The sequence below is a fragment of the Setaria viridis genome, chromosome 8 (assembly GCF_005286985.2).
Source record: "Setaria viridis chromosome 8, Setaria_viridis_v4.0, whole genome shotgun sequence".
NCBI lineage: Eukaryota > Viridiplantae > Streptophyta > Magnoliopsida > Poales > Poaceae > Setaria > Setaria viridis.
In genome coordinates this window covers 12,173,750-12,191,648 of record NC_048270.2, presented here as the reverse complement: position 1 = coordinate 12,191,648, position 17,899 = coordinate 12,173,750, and the positions used below count along the sequence as shown (strand labels likewise).

At 41.2% G+C, this 17,899-nt stretch overlaps 1 pseudogene; it reads right to left on the bottom strand.

Moving 5' to 3' along the window:
• Nucleotides 1–718: 718 nt before the first annotated feature.
• LOC117866567 (protein ACTIVITY OF BC1 COMPLEX KINASE 1, chloroplastic-like) lies at nt 719–4,943 on the bottom strand (annotated as a pseudogene).
• Between the last annotated feature and the right edge of the window lie 12,956 nt (nt 4,944–17,899).

Genomic DNA, 17,899 nt, shown 5'->3' with positions numbered 1-17,899 from the left:
TGCATAGGGCAATGGTTATCTAGTTATACACTTGTCCACCACACATGCATGCTGATCGTCTTGAAGAAAATCCAAAAGATATTATTGGTGCCATTCTCAGATGATTTTGCCTATTGTAGATCCAATGGCGGAAACTGTTTGTTCCACTGTCGCAGGAGCAAGGGTGATAAAGGGTTCTTTAATTTAGCCTAGAAAATTTAAAGATCAAACCCAATAAAAGCCGAGCCATAATATTATATGATTTTGAACTAAAAATAAATATGTCTGAGTTGGATTATGAAGGAGGTACGAGGGTCATGATCCATTACCACCCTTACGCAGAAGGCTACAAGAAAATTCTTTCCTCATCTCAATCAAGTGAGGATTGGTGGAGCTCAAAATGAAAAAAAAAGAAGTGAAGATTGATGATTGCGAAAGCCGCGAGAAAAAAAAAACAAGATTTGGGAACGGACACAGGTTTCGAAAGTAAAAAATTCAAAAAAAATGGACATACGGGGGATCGAACCACGTGCCTCTCGCATGCAAAGCGAGCACTCCGTTTGTAGTAGTTTGTGATTAGATTGTTAACATATTTACTAATCTCTTTCCTACAACAAATATGACAGAGCGAATAGAAACCTGGCGATGCAGCCTACTTATTTGTGGCTGATCCCTGCAGACAAAATAAAGGAAGAGGTGAAAAGGGAAACAAATGTTTCATTCATGCGGCATTCTGAAATTGACCATTTCCTCCAAGTCTCGTCAATCAACAGTACAACACACTTCAGAGTTCAGAGACACGAAGAAGTCCATAGACATTGTTGATCCTAATGTATATATTTGTATGCTGGTTGTGTACACCTACTGCATTCGAAATTACAAGCCCATTCTATAATCTATATACAAGTTCCTTTGTGTCTTTGTGCTATACAAAACATGCAGAGGAACTGAGAAGATCTAGAAAAAAAAAGGAAGAAATTGCAGGTTGCAGATTTAGCTATATAAAAATTACAGGAAAAACGAATTCTATAGAGCAAGGAGGAATGCCTGTCTAGCTATTTTTGTGCAGACTGTCTTGAGGTACCATGATCTTGAAAGGTCTAAAAGTCGCTCTGATTTCTATGCTAGCTGTAAGGAGGATTACAGTATTTAGTATTGGCGATCCGACAGGATGGAATCACTCCAAGAAAGCATGAAGTCACGCGCAACAGATGGCAAATCTACACAAAAATGTAAATAGTACATTATATTTCTAGCAAGAAGAAATGTTCCCATATTGACATGATCAAGTAAACAGAATTTGATTGACATACCTTGGAGAACCTCACGGGCTAGTGAAGGCATATCTATTTGATCTTCGACCAGTCTGTACACATCAACAAGCTGCGAGAAGAAGAAATGAGTTGCATCCATCCATTGAGCACTATGCAAATATATTTTATACGGACACCAACAATTTGCAGGATGATCGAACAATCTATCTATAGTACCTCTTCTTCATGCAACTTGGAGTCTTCGGTGAAAGCTAGTATGAGTTGTCTCCTGATCCCAGCATCGATAAGGAACATCCGTGCTCCGTCTTTAATTGTTTCACTGAGATCAAGTTTGCTGTCCAGTTGACGACTTCTCATAGCTTGCCTGTGATAGTTCGCAGGATCAGAAAACTTCTAGGTCGAACAAACATATGCAGGATGACAAGGCAGTGGTTCTAATACTCACGAACTATTCTTTTTCAGTGCAGGATTGCTGCTCATCTTGGACACAATCTCCTTGGCAAGAACTATAAGGTTTTGTAGTCGTTTCCACTGGAATGCCCCATCTTTGAATAATACCTGCAAAAAAAAAGTTGAGGAAATGGTGCTAAAAACTAAAAATGGTTCACATATTCGTTGCATTAATGTGAATACTGTCTAAACAAGTTACCTGAATCAGGCGTTCCCTCAGAGCAGGGTTTGGATCTGTCAACAGACGCTTTGCAACATATGGATATGCAACCTAAATATAAAGAAACATGGAGAAAAGGATGTAAGTAAACACAGATGTAAATTGATGTTTTCATGAGAGCTCAAAGGTGGCACATGACATACCTCAAGAAACTTAAAATCAGGCTTTAGAGTAAAGCAAATTCCTTCTTGTGTCAACAACGAACGGATAACCAAAGAAAACCTTTCTGGAATGCGGATTGGGTAGTTGTACACGAGCTGATTGAACTTCCCTGTGATTTTGATTTTTTTAATTAGAAAATGAAGTATATCTTCCCTCAGATATTTTTTAAGATATCTGAACATATAGCATGCTACACACTTAGACTAAGCACTTCACATTAATGGAAGGAAAAAAACATTTAGTAAGCATGAATGAGCAACCATGCAGAAATGCATTAAAAGACAATACTGACAACTCATATGACCAAGTGACAAACAAATAAACTGACAACACTTTGAGATTTGAGAAATCAACAATTCGTGTACAGTAAGAAAAGGAAACAAACAAGCTTCCATTTATCGGCAGTCAATACAATGCTAAGCATATCAACGTACCAGTCACACTCCGGAAATTGAAATCTGCCAAGCCTTTTCCAGCTGAGTTTTGCTAAATGGCTTCTAGAGCTGGAATAATTGGGGCTACATCTGTTCCACTAGCAAGAAAATCTAGCCTAGTGAAGTCATTTGCCATTTCAGCATAGCCTTCATTAACAGCATGAACAACAACATCTATTAGGGTTTGTTTATTTTACTGCACATAGAACAAACAATTAAAAACAACATATTAACCACTTTTTGTTTCCATGGATAACGTACAAATGCAAGACAGTGCAATCATGAGTTCACAACAGAGAAGGAAACCTTTTAATAAAAAGATATTTTGACGCAGCATTATCAGATACAAGGTAGGCTATGTATATATAGACAGATAAAAAGAAACAGCAACAACAATGTAACAAACTTTAAATGCAAAGAATTCTAACCTAGAAAAGAGCATTAAATAGACCTGGCTGAGGACGGCCACATTGCTAAAGTCGACATAAGAAATATGACCATCACGCATTGCAAAAATGTTTCCAGGATGTGGATCTCCATGGAAAAGATCAAATTCAAGCAACTGGCGCAAGGCAGCACTCACTCCGACTGTGAGAAAGCCTTCCACATCAATTCTAGCTTCCTTTATAGCCTGCATGAACGAATTTGGAATTGCTGCTGCAAAACATTCACCATGAACTATTACACAGTTGAAATAAACAAACGACAATACAGACGGTCAAACCTGTGGGTCCGTACATCTAATTCCATCTATCCACTCCATCACCGGAACACGAGAACCTGAAAGCTGCTTATACACTCGAGGTATCTTGACAGTTGGATCATCCTTCAAATTTTCTAGGAAATCCTCGATATTTGTAGCTTCCTAATATGTTGGAAAAGGGAACTAAAAGCATTAGCCTTCTATAAACTTATCAAAAAGAAAGAAAACATAAGGAAGTTGTTGTTGATACAGAATCAATGCACTTTATATTAGCAACATGACAGCTGTAATAGCTAATTCGCTAAATTGACAATGACAGTTAAAGGCTATGAAAAGGCTTACGAGTGTGTAATCAAGTTCTTGCAAAAGTTTTTCACCAAATTCATCAACAATAAACTCTGCATTGCACCCTAATTTCTGAAGACAAATCCCATTCAAAAATGAAGCCAAAGTGCGGAAGAGGAAAAGATCTCGGTAGTCTCTGAACCTGCAATTTCAATGACAGAAATCAAAGATATAAGTACCAAAATTAGAGAAAATAATGTGTTTAGTTAGAAGAAGAATAGTAAAGGTAATTAAAAAAAGTAAACTGATAACAGAAACAGAGTGAATATAGGAACCTTGATAGCAACATCCTCGCCAGTTTCTCTAAGTGTAGCACGGTAAACTTGGCCCAAACTAGCAGCTGCTATTGTCCCTGATTAAATTTTGCTGAACAATCTCTCTAGAGGCTGTCCAAGTTCCTCCTCAATTATGGCAAAAGCTACCTATCAAATATTCAGCAGCAACCAGAACTTTATTGATCACCCTGGTTCATCTGCACAAACTATAATATTTATAATCTTGAAGAACTAGAATCTGCTGTAACCATATACCTGGTTAGGGACTGGAGGAACATCATCTTGCAAGATGCAGAGTTCATTCATATAATCCTCTCGAATAATATCAGGCCTGTTGGCTAGAACCTGAAGAACAGAATCAAGGCAAGTTAGGACAATTGTGTACAAAAGATAGGACTAGTGCATTCATATTGTACAATGAGATTTATCCTTTATCATCAAGGATAAATGATATGACCTGTCCTGCTTTTATGAAAGATGGCCCCAGATCACATAAAAGATTGCGAAGTTGGCGGGCACGATATGGAACAATTTCTTCATCCCGTCCAACCAAGAAGTCATACACTAGAGATGACCAATAAAATCCAAGTTTCCAAATTATCTCCACTCCCCGACTAGCTAGGGATAGTATGGAGCCTCTTGAATCCATGACTTTTTTCCTGACCTAGCAATTGTAGAAATGCACACAATTAAAATAACTTTTACTAAATCAATCCTGTAAACATAAAAGCATGAAGATTTCGGTACCATTTCTGGAGTGTACTTCCGGAATGGGATACAAACGCCACGTTCGATATCAAGTTGCTCCAGTGCACTGCTGGGTTTGTCGCTGGATATACTTTTGGTGCGTGGAAGTTGGGTTATGTTTTGAGATGAGACTGGAGCACTAGTTGACGCAGCATTCGTGACATAGAGGGTCGATCGCCTTCTCCTTTGGGGCACCAAGGAGATTGACCTCGCAAAACCATGGTATGATGCTCGTCTGTTAGGAGTTAATGTATGAGACCACTGTGCTGAAGTCCAGATACATGCTGTGCAGAGCTCCATGCTTGAGCCTCAAGTGCTGATATATGGAGAGATGGCAAATTGCATCAGCAAACTTTAATATTATGGACCCTACCTATGGAGCATCATTACAGCGCTATACATTCCAAAAGTAAACTGGAAAAGAAAACGAATCAGTCAATCTGTTTCTGGGGTAATTTTGTTTTTGAATACCAGCTGCAATCAACATTTTGAACATTAGGTTGTTCAGGTTCACAGTTTAGAAATGACAACTGAGCACGAATTAGGAAAGCTCTCTTGGCTTCCACGGACTGTATTCCAATTCTAATATGTACCAGTTTATTACAGACAAATTTTCCCCTATGCGGATGCAGATTTCTTCATTCTGCTGTGCTGCTGCCTTGCCAAACAACAATTTTGATAGCTAGATATATGCAACTAATTGGAAATCACCAACATCAGGTATACTAAGTACGGCGTAATCAGGAAACAGTAAATTTCAAGCAAGATATACTAGAATAAAATTGCAAACAGGTGCTTACTGCTTAGCCATGCACCATTAAATAAACCTCCAAAAAATCTAACCGCCTAACAATTGGGGAGGGGGGAATAGCGAAGAGAAGAAGGGCGTGACCGGCCCTCTCCCTTCCTAATTGACCCACCGACGGCAGCGCAAGTCTCCCCAGCCGGCACCGACAGTGTGGCCCCCAAAGAAAACAGAAACGAGATAGTGGCAACAGAGGGAGCTAACTTTTTTTTGGTGTGGGGTGTGGGGGGGGGGGGGTTAAGGAAAATGGAGCTCTGAACTCACTTGCCGACGCAGCCGCCGGTGAGGGAATCAGCGGTGAAAGCTCACTCCTTTCCACAGCTCCCATGAATTCTTGGTGGCGAACTTGATAGAATCCTCCAGCGCCGAGCCGCGCCACACTCTCTCTCGCGGTGCGCTCCTGTTTACCTTAGCACGCCCTCGATTTGGGCGCGGGGAAAAATGATTTGCCTTTCTTTTCTTGGCACCCTTTCTATGGTGCCAAGTGGTGGAGCACACGTAGCCATGGCCACGATGAAGAGGGAGGAATCAATGCTCAGTATAACGGCGTGGTCACGTCACGCGAGCTTTAATGTGGGGAAACCTTTGCTATCCACAGCCACAAGTACGGTGCCGCCTGATCGCTTGGACCACCAAAAATTTCCAAAATGTGGAGATAAAAGGTTGTGGATTTGGACTGAAAGGATGCTGCAGGTTCTGTTCGTTTGAGCTGCAGTTTTTGAGCTTTTTCTGAAAAACTGTTGCGGGTTTCTTCCTGATAAGCAAACACTAGTTTTACTTTTAAAAGATGTGTTGAGCTTTCTGAGCTCAAAAAGCTAAAAAAGCTCATAAAACTGATCTTTCCAGCTTTTCATATAAACTGATCTTTTCTTGGTTTCTAGCTTTTTGGAAGTTACACGAGAAATTCGTTATTTGTTTGAGCTTCTAGCTTTTCACGTTGAGAAGCTGCTAGAAAGCTCAAACAAACAGGGCTGTAAACACTGAAAAGGAAAATAGAAAATTAAAGGAAGCCACAGCTTTGGATATGCCGTTTGGTTGAGGTAAATTATCCGAAGAGTGCCCAAACAAAAGAGTCCTAAAAAGATGATTTTTGAACCTCCCAATAATTTTTGGGAGCAAGAAAAAAGCATATTCTCCAACAGATCTCAATATTTAATCTTAAAAAATCAAATTCCTGGCATGTCAACTAGTACTTGCAGTCTAAATGCTGATTTTTTTTCCGGGGGGAACTCCTGAGTCGTGACCAACAAAGCAACTAGATCTCCAGTGAACAAACCTCACTGAACTCAGTCAAAAAAAGAACGAATTTCCTTGATCAAGTGCCTATGGAAACAAAAAAAAATGACGCCGGGCCGGACTAGATCTCCAGTGAAGGACTCCAAGCCAAAAGAAAAATAAAAAGAACTTCGTCTAGTGCTGTTGATGCGGGCAAGAGGAAGCGGCCAAGCAGCAAAGGCACGCTCCGTGTTGGAATCAGAGGTATTTTATGGTTCATTTTAATCCGAAGTATAGAATAAAACATGACAGTTAAGATAGTGTAAATAGAAACACGATCCATTGTATTTGCACTGAACATAAAGCATGCATTAGGTACTGTGAAGAATAAGAATTGAAAGAATTGAACCAGAAAGTTTAAAAGGAAATACCCAGAGACAGGGCTAGTTCCGGAGGAACCAAATGCGTCGTTACCCGACATTGGTAGTCGAGCCTGTTCGATGTAGCCGTTCGAGAGTTGACGCAATGTAGAGCTAAGGCAGTGCAGATGCGTCACCGGTAAGTAGTCGTAGACGAACAGTGCGCTCCCCAAAAACTTGATCACCCTTCTACTCTTCGGGTGCAGAGTCTCTGATGAAGAGCGCAGCTTTAGAGGCCTGCTCTTCCGGCGAAGTCCGTGCACACAGATCGTCGGAACGGAGATGACCAATGTGCAGCATAACAGTGGACAAAAGGTCTAGTGGTAAATGTTTTCACACACGAAAGAATGAGAGGCAGCCCCTCTCTTATAGGCAGCAGAAGACCTTTGGATGCCCAGGTTAATACAGCCATTAAAATGTCAATTTCTGGTAACTGCCAGCCATTAGCAGTTGTCAGTTACTGGTCATTTGAATCGTCAGTACTAGTCACTGAATGAGTCTTCAGTTACTAGTTATCAACTGTGACAAAAAACTACAAAACTTGACCAAGCAAGCCCACACATCACGTCGTTGCGCCGCGCCGCACTGCGTCGCGCCGCGCCACGCCTCGGCACGGCATGGCTTAGCAAGGTGAGGCGGGGCAAGAGAGCACGTGCACGTGTGGCATCCTGCTATCCCTCTATCAACTTCGCAACAGGTGCAGCACAGCTTTACCATATAAGTTGGTCAGAGACCCTCTCCACTTCCAAGTTCGTTTTATTCTTTTTGTAACTACCACCACTAATGGGCCTTGGGATTTATTTGATTAATTAAACAATTGGGCTCGCCCAATTATTCTAACAATCCCCACCAAATTCCAAGGCTCATTTGGGAATTTGTTCCACTGTTGTTGGATATACCAATGTTTCGATGAAGATGGTTGAACATCCACCTAGAACATAAGCTACATTTGTCCACAACTAAACAATGGAGTATGCCTTAAATTGTTAGTTTTGTGCGTACAAGTTTTACTTAAGTCCTTTACCAATACTAGGCTGCAAAATGCACCTCCTTTTGTTGAAGCATATAAGTCATACTTCTTGGCCTTTCTTGAGTCTTTAGAGATTACTAAATCTCATAAACTGTGACTAGCAATCAAACTCATATAGGTGTGTTACTCAAAAGATGTTTCTACAGGTTAATATCTTTACCTAAGCCACTCGAATCACATTAATGTGTTTACCAACCTGCCATGCAGATTTAGGAGATAATGCATCTCCAACGGAGTGGGTTAGTACAATAGTACTCTCCTTCTCATTTAGTCAAATAGCTTGTTTCACCACTCTAGTTCACAGGATCTCTGATCAAATAGAATAGATTACCACTATGACTTAACTCTCATGTGGGTCTCCTTCCCATCTTCCTCGATGCCTCCTCTAACACATTTGGTGAAAGACCTTTAGTGAATTGATCTGCCAGATTTTTTGCTATTTGGACATAGTCCAGTGCTATCACTCCAGAGTTTCTCATTTTTCTGACACACTTCCGTTGCCTCTTCACATGTCTTGATGACTTCATATTATCCTTGAAACTGTTCACCTTGGCAATCACTGTTTGATTGTCACGGTTCATTAGAATAGCTGGTATTGGTTTCTCAACCACCGACAAATCCGACAAGAGATCTCGAAGCCATTCAGCCTCAAATGTGGCGGTATCCAATGTTGTGAGTTCTGCTTCCATTGTTGACCTCGTTAAGATAGTTTGCTTGCAAGACTTCTAAGAAACAGCACTACCTCCAAGTGTGAACACATATCCACTTGTGGCTTTTATCTCATCAGCATCTAATATCCAGTTTGAGTCACTATACCCTTCCAGTACCCTAGGATACCCAGCATAGTGAATTCCATAATTCGTTGTGCCTATTAAATAGCACATTACTCTCTCAAGAGCATGCCAGTGATCATCTCCAGGATTTGAGCCAAATCTGCTGAGTTTGCTCACGGCAAATGAGATGTTAGGTCTTGTAGTGTTAGCGAGATACATCAGCGAACCAATAATTTGAGAATATCTCAATTGATCCCTTGTGATTCTACGGTTTTTCCACAATATCACACTAGAATCGTAAGGCGTGGGAGCAGACTTGCAGTCACTATAACCAAAGTGACTCAAGATCTTCTCCACATAATGGTCTTCTCCACATAATGGGATTGCACAAGTGTAACCCCACCATTGCCTTCTCTCAGTAGTTTTATGTTTAAAATTATATCAGCCACTCCCATATCTTTCATCTCAAAACTTTGAGACAAAAATCTTTTAACTTCCTCAATCACATTTAGATTAGTACGAAAAATTAATATGTCATCAACAAACAAACACAAGATCACACCTTCTCCCCCACCAAAACGGTAGTACACACACTTGTCGGCTTCGTTCACAACAAAGCCAACTGACGTGAGGGTCTTGTCAAACTTCTCATGCTATTTCTTAGGAGCTTGTTTCAGGCCATACAAAGATTTTAATAATTTGCACACCTTTCCTTCATGACCCTCTACTACACCACCTTCAGGCTGATCCATATAGATTTCCTCATCAACCTCTCCATTAAGGAAAGCTGTCTTAACATCCATCTGATGGACAAGAAAACCTTGTGAGGCAGCCAAGGATAGTAGTACTCGAATCGTGGTCAATCTGGCAACTGGTGAGTAAGTATCAAAGTAATCTTTGCCTTCTTTCTGGGTGTAACCCTTAGCCACAAGTCTCGCCTTGTACTTTTCAATAGCACCATCAGGCCTAAGCTTTTTCTTAAACACCCACTTGCATCCTACAGGTTTGCACCCGTATGGACGATCAACAACCTCCCAAGTTCCATTAGACATTATCGAATCCATCTCACTTGTGATTGCTTCCTTCCAATAGTCAGCATCAGGAGATTCATAAGCCTCAGCAATGGTTTTTGGAGTGTCATCTACAAGGTACACAATGAAGTCATCACCAAAAGACTTTGTAGTCCTTTGTCTTTTACTCTTTCGAGTCCCTTCATTATCATCCTTCTCATGATTCTCCTCAAGTGGTTGTTCAAAGTGTACTACTGTATCATTACGTTCAGGGGAATTAACAAATTCATAACTAGAGTTGCTAGATGTTTATTTCATAGGAAAAATATTCTCAAAGAATGTGGCATCTCTGAACTCCATGATTGTACAAACATGCATATCCAGTACTCCAGATTTAATTATCAAGAATCTATATCTGATACTATGAAAAGCATAGCCTAGAAAGACACAATCAACCATTTTTGGTTCAAGCTTGTGCTTCTTAGCAAATGGTACATTAACCTTTGCCAAGCAACCCCAAGTACGCAAGTATGAGAGTGTTAATATTTTGTTTTTCCATTCCTCGAATGGAGTTTTCTCTTTGTTTTTCATAGGAACTCTGTTAAGAGTATGACAAGCAGTCAACATGGCTTCACCCCACCATTTCCAAGAAAGTTCAGCTATCTCTAACATGGCGTTAACCATCTCAGTTAGAGTAAGGTTCTTCCTTTCAGCCACTCCATTTGAGTCAGGAGAATAAGGTGGTGTTCTTTCATGAATAATGTCATGTTCCTCACAAAACAAATTGAACTCATTTGAAAAATACTCTCCACCTCGATCCAATCGAACGCATTTTATCTTCCTCTCAAGTTGATTTTCAACTTCGGCCTTATAAATCTTGAAAAAATTAAATGCCTCATCTTTTGATTTAAGCAAATATACATAGTAGTATCTAGTAGAATCATCTATCAAAGTCATGAAATATCTCTTTCCACCTTTAGTCAACACACCGTTCATTTCGCTCAAGTCCGAATGAATTAATTCTAAAGGTGCCAAATTCCTCGCCTCAGCAGCCTTGTGAGGCTTACGGGGTTGCTTAGATTGCACACACACTCGACACTTAGAATTTCTGACCAAAGTCAATTTTGGAATTAAACTCATACTAGCTAGCCGCAACATACAACCAAAATCAACATGACAAAGTCGTGAATGCCAAACATTTGACTCATCGTCGTCACACACATGATTCACAACTTTATTACAAGAGTCTGATAATGATAAACGGAACAAACCATCACAGTCATATCCTTTACCAACAAAGGAGCCAAACTTAGAAATAACACACTTGTTCAATTCAAACACCAACTTAAAACCATCCTTACAAAGAAGGGATCCGCTAATAAGATTTGTATTTATTGAGGGGACATGCTGCACGTTCTTCAGCCGCACGGTCTTTCCCGAAGTAAACTTCAGATCGACTGTACCAACACCACGAACAGCAGCACCTAAGCTGTTCCCCATCAACACAGATCCAGTCCCTGCGACCTGATAAGAAGAAAACAAAGAAATATCAGCACACACATGTGTATTAGCTCTGGTGTCAATCCACTAATTTGGTAAATGACAAACTGAAAGAACAAAAGTATGATTACAATACCCTGATGTTCCCTTCTCAGCATCGCTAATAACAACATTAGCAGACTTCTTCTGCCCGTGCTACTGCCTGTCCTTGCGATCCTTGCAGTCCTTGGCCAATGGTTAGAACCCCACACACAAAGCACTTTCCCTTGTTGTTCTTCTTTTTCTTAAAGTTGGTAGTCTGAGTAGACTTGTGCTTAACTTTCACTTTCCCTTATTCTTGTGGGACTAGAAGTTCCTTTTCTGCACCATATGGGTGCTAGAACCTCCCTCATTACCACGCGCACGTGAATCCTTTGCTCTCACCTTTTCTTCAACATCAAGAGTGCCAATAAGACCGGCTACAGTGAACTCCTGTCTCTTGTATTTCAGAGTAGTAGTAAAGTTCCTCCATGAAGGAGGAAATTTGGCAATAATGCCACTGGCCACAAATTTATCCGGCAGCTCACACTTGACATTGACAAGATCCTTTGCAAAAGCATGTAACTCATGAGCCTGTTCAACTACAGAACGGTCATCGCCCATCTTGTGGTCATAGAACTGCTCCATGATGTACAACTCGCTCCCTGCATCGGATACTTCAAAGTTTGCCTGGAGTGCATCCCACACTGCTTTGCCAGAGCGAAGCTGCATGTATGATTGGATCAAGTTCTCAGCCAGAACAGTGATCACAGCCTCTTTGAACAAATTGTCAGTAGACATGTACACACTATCCTCCGTGGAGGTGTGTGGTCCCACAGGATGCTCCTGGGTAATGAACCACACGTTCATAGCCGTGAGCCACAACTCGAGTCTGTCTTGTAATTCATTCCATTAAATACATTCGGTTTCAATTGCGCAACAAAGCCAACTACCGAAAAAGCCCTATCAAGTTTTTGGATTGTTGGAATCAGAGGAATTTTACGGTTCATTTTAATCCGAAATATAGAATAAAACATGACATTTAAGATAGTGTAAATAGGAACATGATTCATTGTATTTGCAATGAACATAAAGCATACAGTAGGTACTATGAAGCATAAGAATTGAACGAGAAAGTTGAAAAGGAAATACCCAGAGGTAGGGCCAGTTTCGGAGGAACCGAATGCGCCGTTACCCAACATTGGTAGTCGAGCCTGTTCAATGTAGCCGTTCGAGAGTTGATGCAGTGTAGAGCTGAGGCAGTGCAGATGCGTCACCAGGAAGTAGTCATAGACGAACAGTGAGCAGTCACACAGACGCGCTCCCCAAAACTTGATCGCCCTTCTACTCCTCGGGTGGAGAGTCTCTGATGAAGAGCGCAGCTTCGGAGGCCTGCTCTTCCGGCGAAGTCCGTGTTGGAGGTATGCCCTAGAGGCAATCATAGAGATGATGATATTCCATTGTATCCATGTTTTATATTGTGTTCCTTGAATATCCATTAAAGGCTACATGAATTGATTTGCAATTATGTGAATTGTGTGAAACTCTTTACTTGTATGGTTATTCTAAAAGTTGTCCCTAGTCGGAGTTCATGTGATGACACACATGAATATTAGACTAGGACATGTATTAGTTGATGACTATGTTTCACAAGTCATGGACATGGAGATGTAAAACTAATAATGTGGGCACGTGTAGAGATATGTGCTAGGACTGACCCAACACGAGTTACATAGTTCTCTCTTTACACAACGTGTACGCTTTGTCCTTAGACCTGAGACTGTCGCATGTACTCAAGATGTGGATCGACTTACTTAGGGACTATCAAACGCTACACCGTAACTGGGTAGTTATAAAGGTAGCTTTCGGGTTTGTTAGGAAGTATGTTGTGAGGCATGGTCAGTCAAGATAGAATTTGCCCTTCTCTATTTGAGAGAGATATCTCTGGGCCCCAAAAAAGTAGCAAAGAAGTACGTGAGTCAGATTAGGGCAATCGTAAGGGACAACGTGCCTATCAGTATTAGGGAATGGAAGGGCAAAAGCACTAATCCGTACACGCTCCCGGATACACAAAAGAATATGCTGTGGGAAGATATCAAGAGACATTTCACATTTCCTGAACGATATATTGAAAAGGATGTGAAAGCGGGGACGCTGAAGAAGATGGCTACACAATTCCAGACATTCAAAAAGATGTTCGATGCCAACTACCTTAAGAAGGGCCGAACTCTAGATTTTGATGTGTGGCCAAAGGTTAGGGACCACTGGGAAGCATTTGTCGAATACAAGAGGAGCGAAGACAGTGTGAAAAAGATCTAGACCAACACTACAAATGCTACTCAAAAGGAGTACCATCATCGTCTAGGGTGAGGTGGTTATGGCACGGTAATTCCCAAATGGAAGAAGATGGAACAAGACCTGATCGATCGAGGTATCGTACCAGCAACTATTGAATGGCCTGAACGATCAAAAAATTGGTATTACACTCATGGAGGCTCCCTGAGCCAAGAGGATGGAACGTTAATATTCAATGAGACAATACGTCAGAAGGCGAAAGGCTTATCAAGAACATTGAAGATTCTAAGACTGGGAGGTTGAAGGTGGACCGAGAGAATGATGAGCTCACATTGACCCTCGATAATCCCAAGCACCTAGGACGTTGCTGAGGGTTCGGGGTCATTCTGTGGAAGTTTGCTTTCCGAGGTGACAGCGCATCGTACAGAAGCCACAAGCGAAGAAAGGAACAGATCGAGAAGAGCTAGCGGCAGATGAGATGCTAGAATCCAAAGTGCATTCACAAGAAGTAAGAATGTTGGAGGAAATCAATCGTCGAGTGGCCCACACAGTTTCGGAGTTGGCCCAATCTGGAGCATTGCCGAATCCAAACTTCGCCAGCCCTTCTCAACACCTCTTGAGTAGTTGTGCTTCTACAGGGCTCCCCGATGCGCAGACGCCTAGATTACCCATGGATGAGCAACGGTTCGCTGTGGACGCCATCATGCAACGCACCTCATGTGAGCTGCATACACCGGTCGGCAACCTCACTATTAAGGTATACGTATACATAATATTTATGCAATCTTCTCAATTGATCCACGCCTTGGGATCGGAGTTTAATAACTTGTTTACTTCTGCTATATGTACAGGTGGCGTACGAGAGTGCGTTACCAATCCTGGCAGGACAGACAAGCCATGGCATGAAGATTCCACCTGGCTACACTAGCGTCGGCGTAGAACAGCTTGTTGATAGCTAATATGAAGGCCTAGAGCTCGACCTCCCGGGAGGCGACGGGGAAAGGACACTAGGAGATGCGCTTCATGGGATCATTATATGGTGCAAACGCTACATCATCATTCCCGGCATGGAGGCATCTCCTCAGAGCTCAAGACCGCTCCCTGCAGATCCCTAGCAGCGACCTTCTCCTCAAAGCTCAAGACCGTCATCTCCTGCACAACCTGCTCTAGGACCGTCACTTCCTGCTCGATCAAGGTCTCCATCTCTGCCACATCCTGGTGGTGGGAGCGATGACAACAATAACAACACCCCTCCCCGATCACCGTCGCCGGGACTAAGAGCAGCCCCGATGAAGGAACCTGCAGCACCACATAAGAAGTCGCGACCACCACCTCCCAAGCCGAGACAGAGAAAGAAGAAAAGAAAGGAGCCTGAAGTGACTCATAAGGAACGCTGGGAGGCAATGACTCATGCGGAACAGTGGGCCGAAATCCAAGCAGAGGCTAGTGAGTGGTTCAAGAAACAAGCTGAAGAAAACAAAGCAAGGGAGATGGAGCCACCGCTAGTAAATCGAAGAGATTTAAAAATTTTTATCAGGATGGAAGAAGGAGTCAAGAAGAGGATACCACTACTATCAAACTACGAACGGGCTTTAGTCAAGGCTGATGAGAGGGACAAAAGGAAAGGAAAGTCATCTTCCAGTGGTGTTGTCCCTGACCTTGGGCATCTACCAGAAAAAGACGTTCAAAAGATAGCAGCAATGCCCTTGGATCAACAAGCACAAATATTGAAATTAATGGAAGAAACAGGTATGGGACTTGATGAATGTTTAGGGCAAGTTGAGCTGCCAGCTGCACTGCTAGTTGAACTGAGATGGACCTTTGAGCTAGGCAAGTCTCTAGTAAGGCCTGAGTTGGTACGGAAGCTATCAACAAAGATGTACGAATTCCATCAATGGTACATGAAGGTGTCCGCCGACTCGATTGAGATGTTCGGCCTTAAGGTAAAACCGATAGATTTTTATGATGAAGGCGAGAAAATTCTGTGGCCAGAATTCAAGGATATATATGAAGTGTACCATCATGATGCCCTGGACGTCTCTCTGATTAGCGCCTGGGTTCTGTAAGTATCCGTTTATCTACATGTAAATTTTGGCTCATATCATTATTTTTTTTGCGTGCGTCACCGTACTAACGTCGTCTTCCATTTTATGTAGGATGCTAATTCAGACGTGCCGACAAGAAGCGTACCTACATATTGGCTTCATGGATCCATTCGTAGTTAACCAAAAACAGATACAGGTATCGTCGGAAAAAATCTTGGTGGAAGTATACAACTTCCTAGACAAACAAAAATTCAAGGATTTCATACTACTTCCATACAACTTCAAGTACGTGTGTGTATAGTATCTACTTTCATTTTCTTTTTCCTTACCTGATTAATGTTAGTTAGCTCTAATATGTATGAACATTTACGTACGCAGCTTCCACTGGATCCTCATTATAATTGAGCCTCAAAGAAGCCACGTCACTGTCTTCGATTCGTTAAGGAAAGATTCGGTGGAGTACCGCGACATGCAAGACATGCTAGGCTTGTAATAATTTTGGACCCTTATCTCTATGCAAAAGTTTGTTTCCTAAATTTTATCCCAATTACATTATATCATTCATTATTCTAATCCGCAGTGCATGGAAACAATTCATGAGGACACACAAAGGTCCATTCAAAGAAAAACTTACATGGAACACAGACTTCCCGATACGTATGAAGTCTGCACATTTTGTACATTGTATAACACATGTATCTCATAGCTTATTTTTTTCCCGACTAAAGTGCTTAAGACAGAAACCCAGGAATAATCTATGTGGCTACTACATCTGTGAGCAGATGCACAGTTTTATGGGACCCAAGGGACTAAAGATGACGCCGCACAACTTTAAAGTATGTAAAATAAAATTATTAATAGTTAATTATTTTCTACCTCCTTATATTTAATTGTTCGTGTAACATTCACATATTTCCAAAATATATGTTAAATATTCAACAAGGACTCTTGAAGAAGGAAAGAGTAGCGGCAATATGTGAAGGTCTCATTGGATTCCTAATGGATGAGGTGGTAAATCCACAAGGAGAATTTTATTATGATGGACAAAATTTAGACGCTCCGAGCAACACCTCGACGGGAAAATTGTAGATATATAGTTTGATTTGTATATATATAATACGCGTTAAGATCGATTTGTATAGTATGCTAAGAATTGTATATATATATACTAGGAATTGTGTGTGTATATATATATAGTAATTGTATAATTACGATTTCATTCATTTAAATACTAGTTGATTTCATTATAAAAAAGTCTCAACTACTAAAGGTTAACAAAAGGGCCAGGTAACGTACGTGATGTATGAAATTACAGGCGCCTGCATGGCGCGCGCCTGAAATTTAAGTAGGACTTTAGTCCCAGTTAGGAAACCCAACCGGGACTAAAGGGCCTGTCTCGCGCCTGGCGTGGCAGGCCCTTTAGTCCCGGTTGGACCAACCGGGACTAAAGGGTGACTTTACTCCCGGTTGAAGGATCTGGGACTAAAGACCCCCCTTTTGTCTCGATTGGTTTATCCTGGATGGATTTTCGAGAGATATGCACCCTACCAACCGGGACTAAATGTGAGTTCTTTACTATTGAAATGATTCACTGGATACCCAAGATCACATATGGTCCAAAAACATCCAGAGTTTACATGTAAATTCCTTGAAAAATCGAACTCAAATTTGCCCACTTATCACTGATTTCAGACTTAAAATGCTTCTGTCTTGAATTTGACCAAGTTGACCTTAGTTAACCCATCTGAATTTGAATTTGAAATGCTTCTGTCTTGAATTTGATCTCAAACTTGATTCCATTGAATTCTAAACACTTTCAACTCATGATTCCAATTTTTGTCATTTTTTTCAAATTTGGATCATTTATTTGAATTTTTAGTTAAATTTGGCTCAAATTTGAACTTAACTCATTAACCTCTTTTTAAGCCAAATCTTTTCATTAACCTAATGATGATCTCCTTTGGGTCTTAAACACACTTGGTGTTACAGCCGGCGCAGACACCGAAAACAATTTCATTTTCTAAAAAAAAATTCGGATGGGGCAAAAAATATTAGGTTAATAAGGAACAACTATTGGAAGACTGCTACATCAGTTGTTTTCCAAATAATTTAGATTTTTCAGGAAAGACCGACTACCGCAGATGCTCTAGCTGCACGCGCGCACGACCCAAAACAAGTTATCTTTGCTCTATCTGGCCAA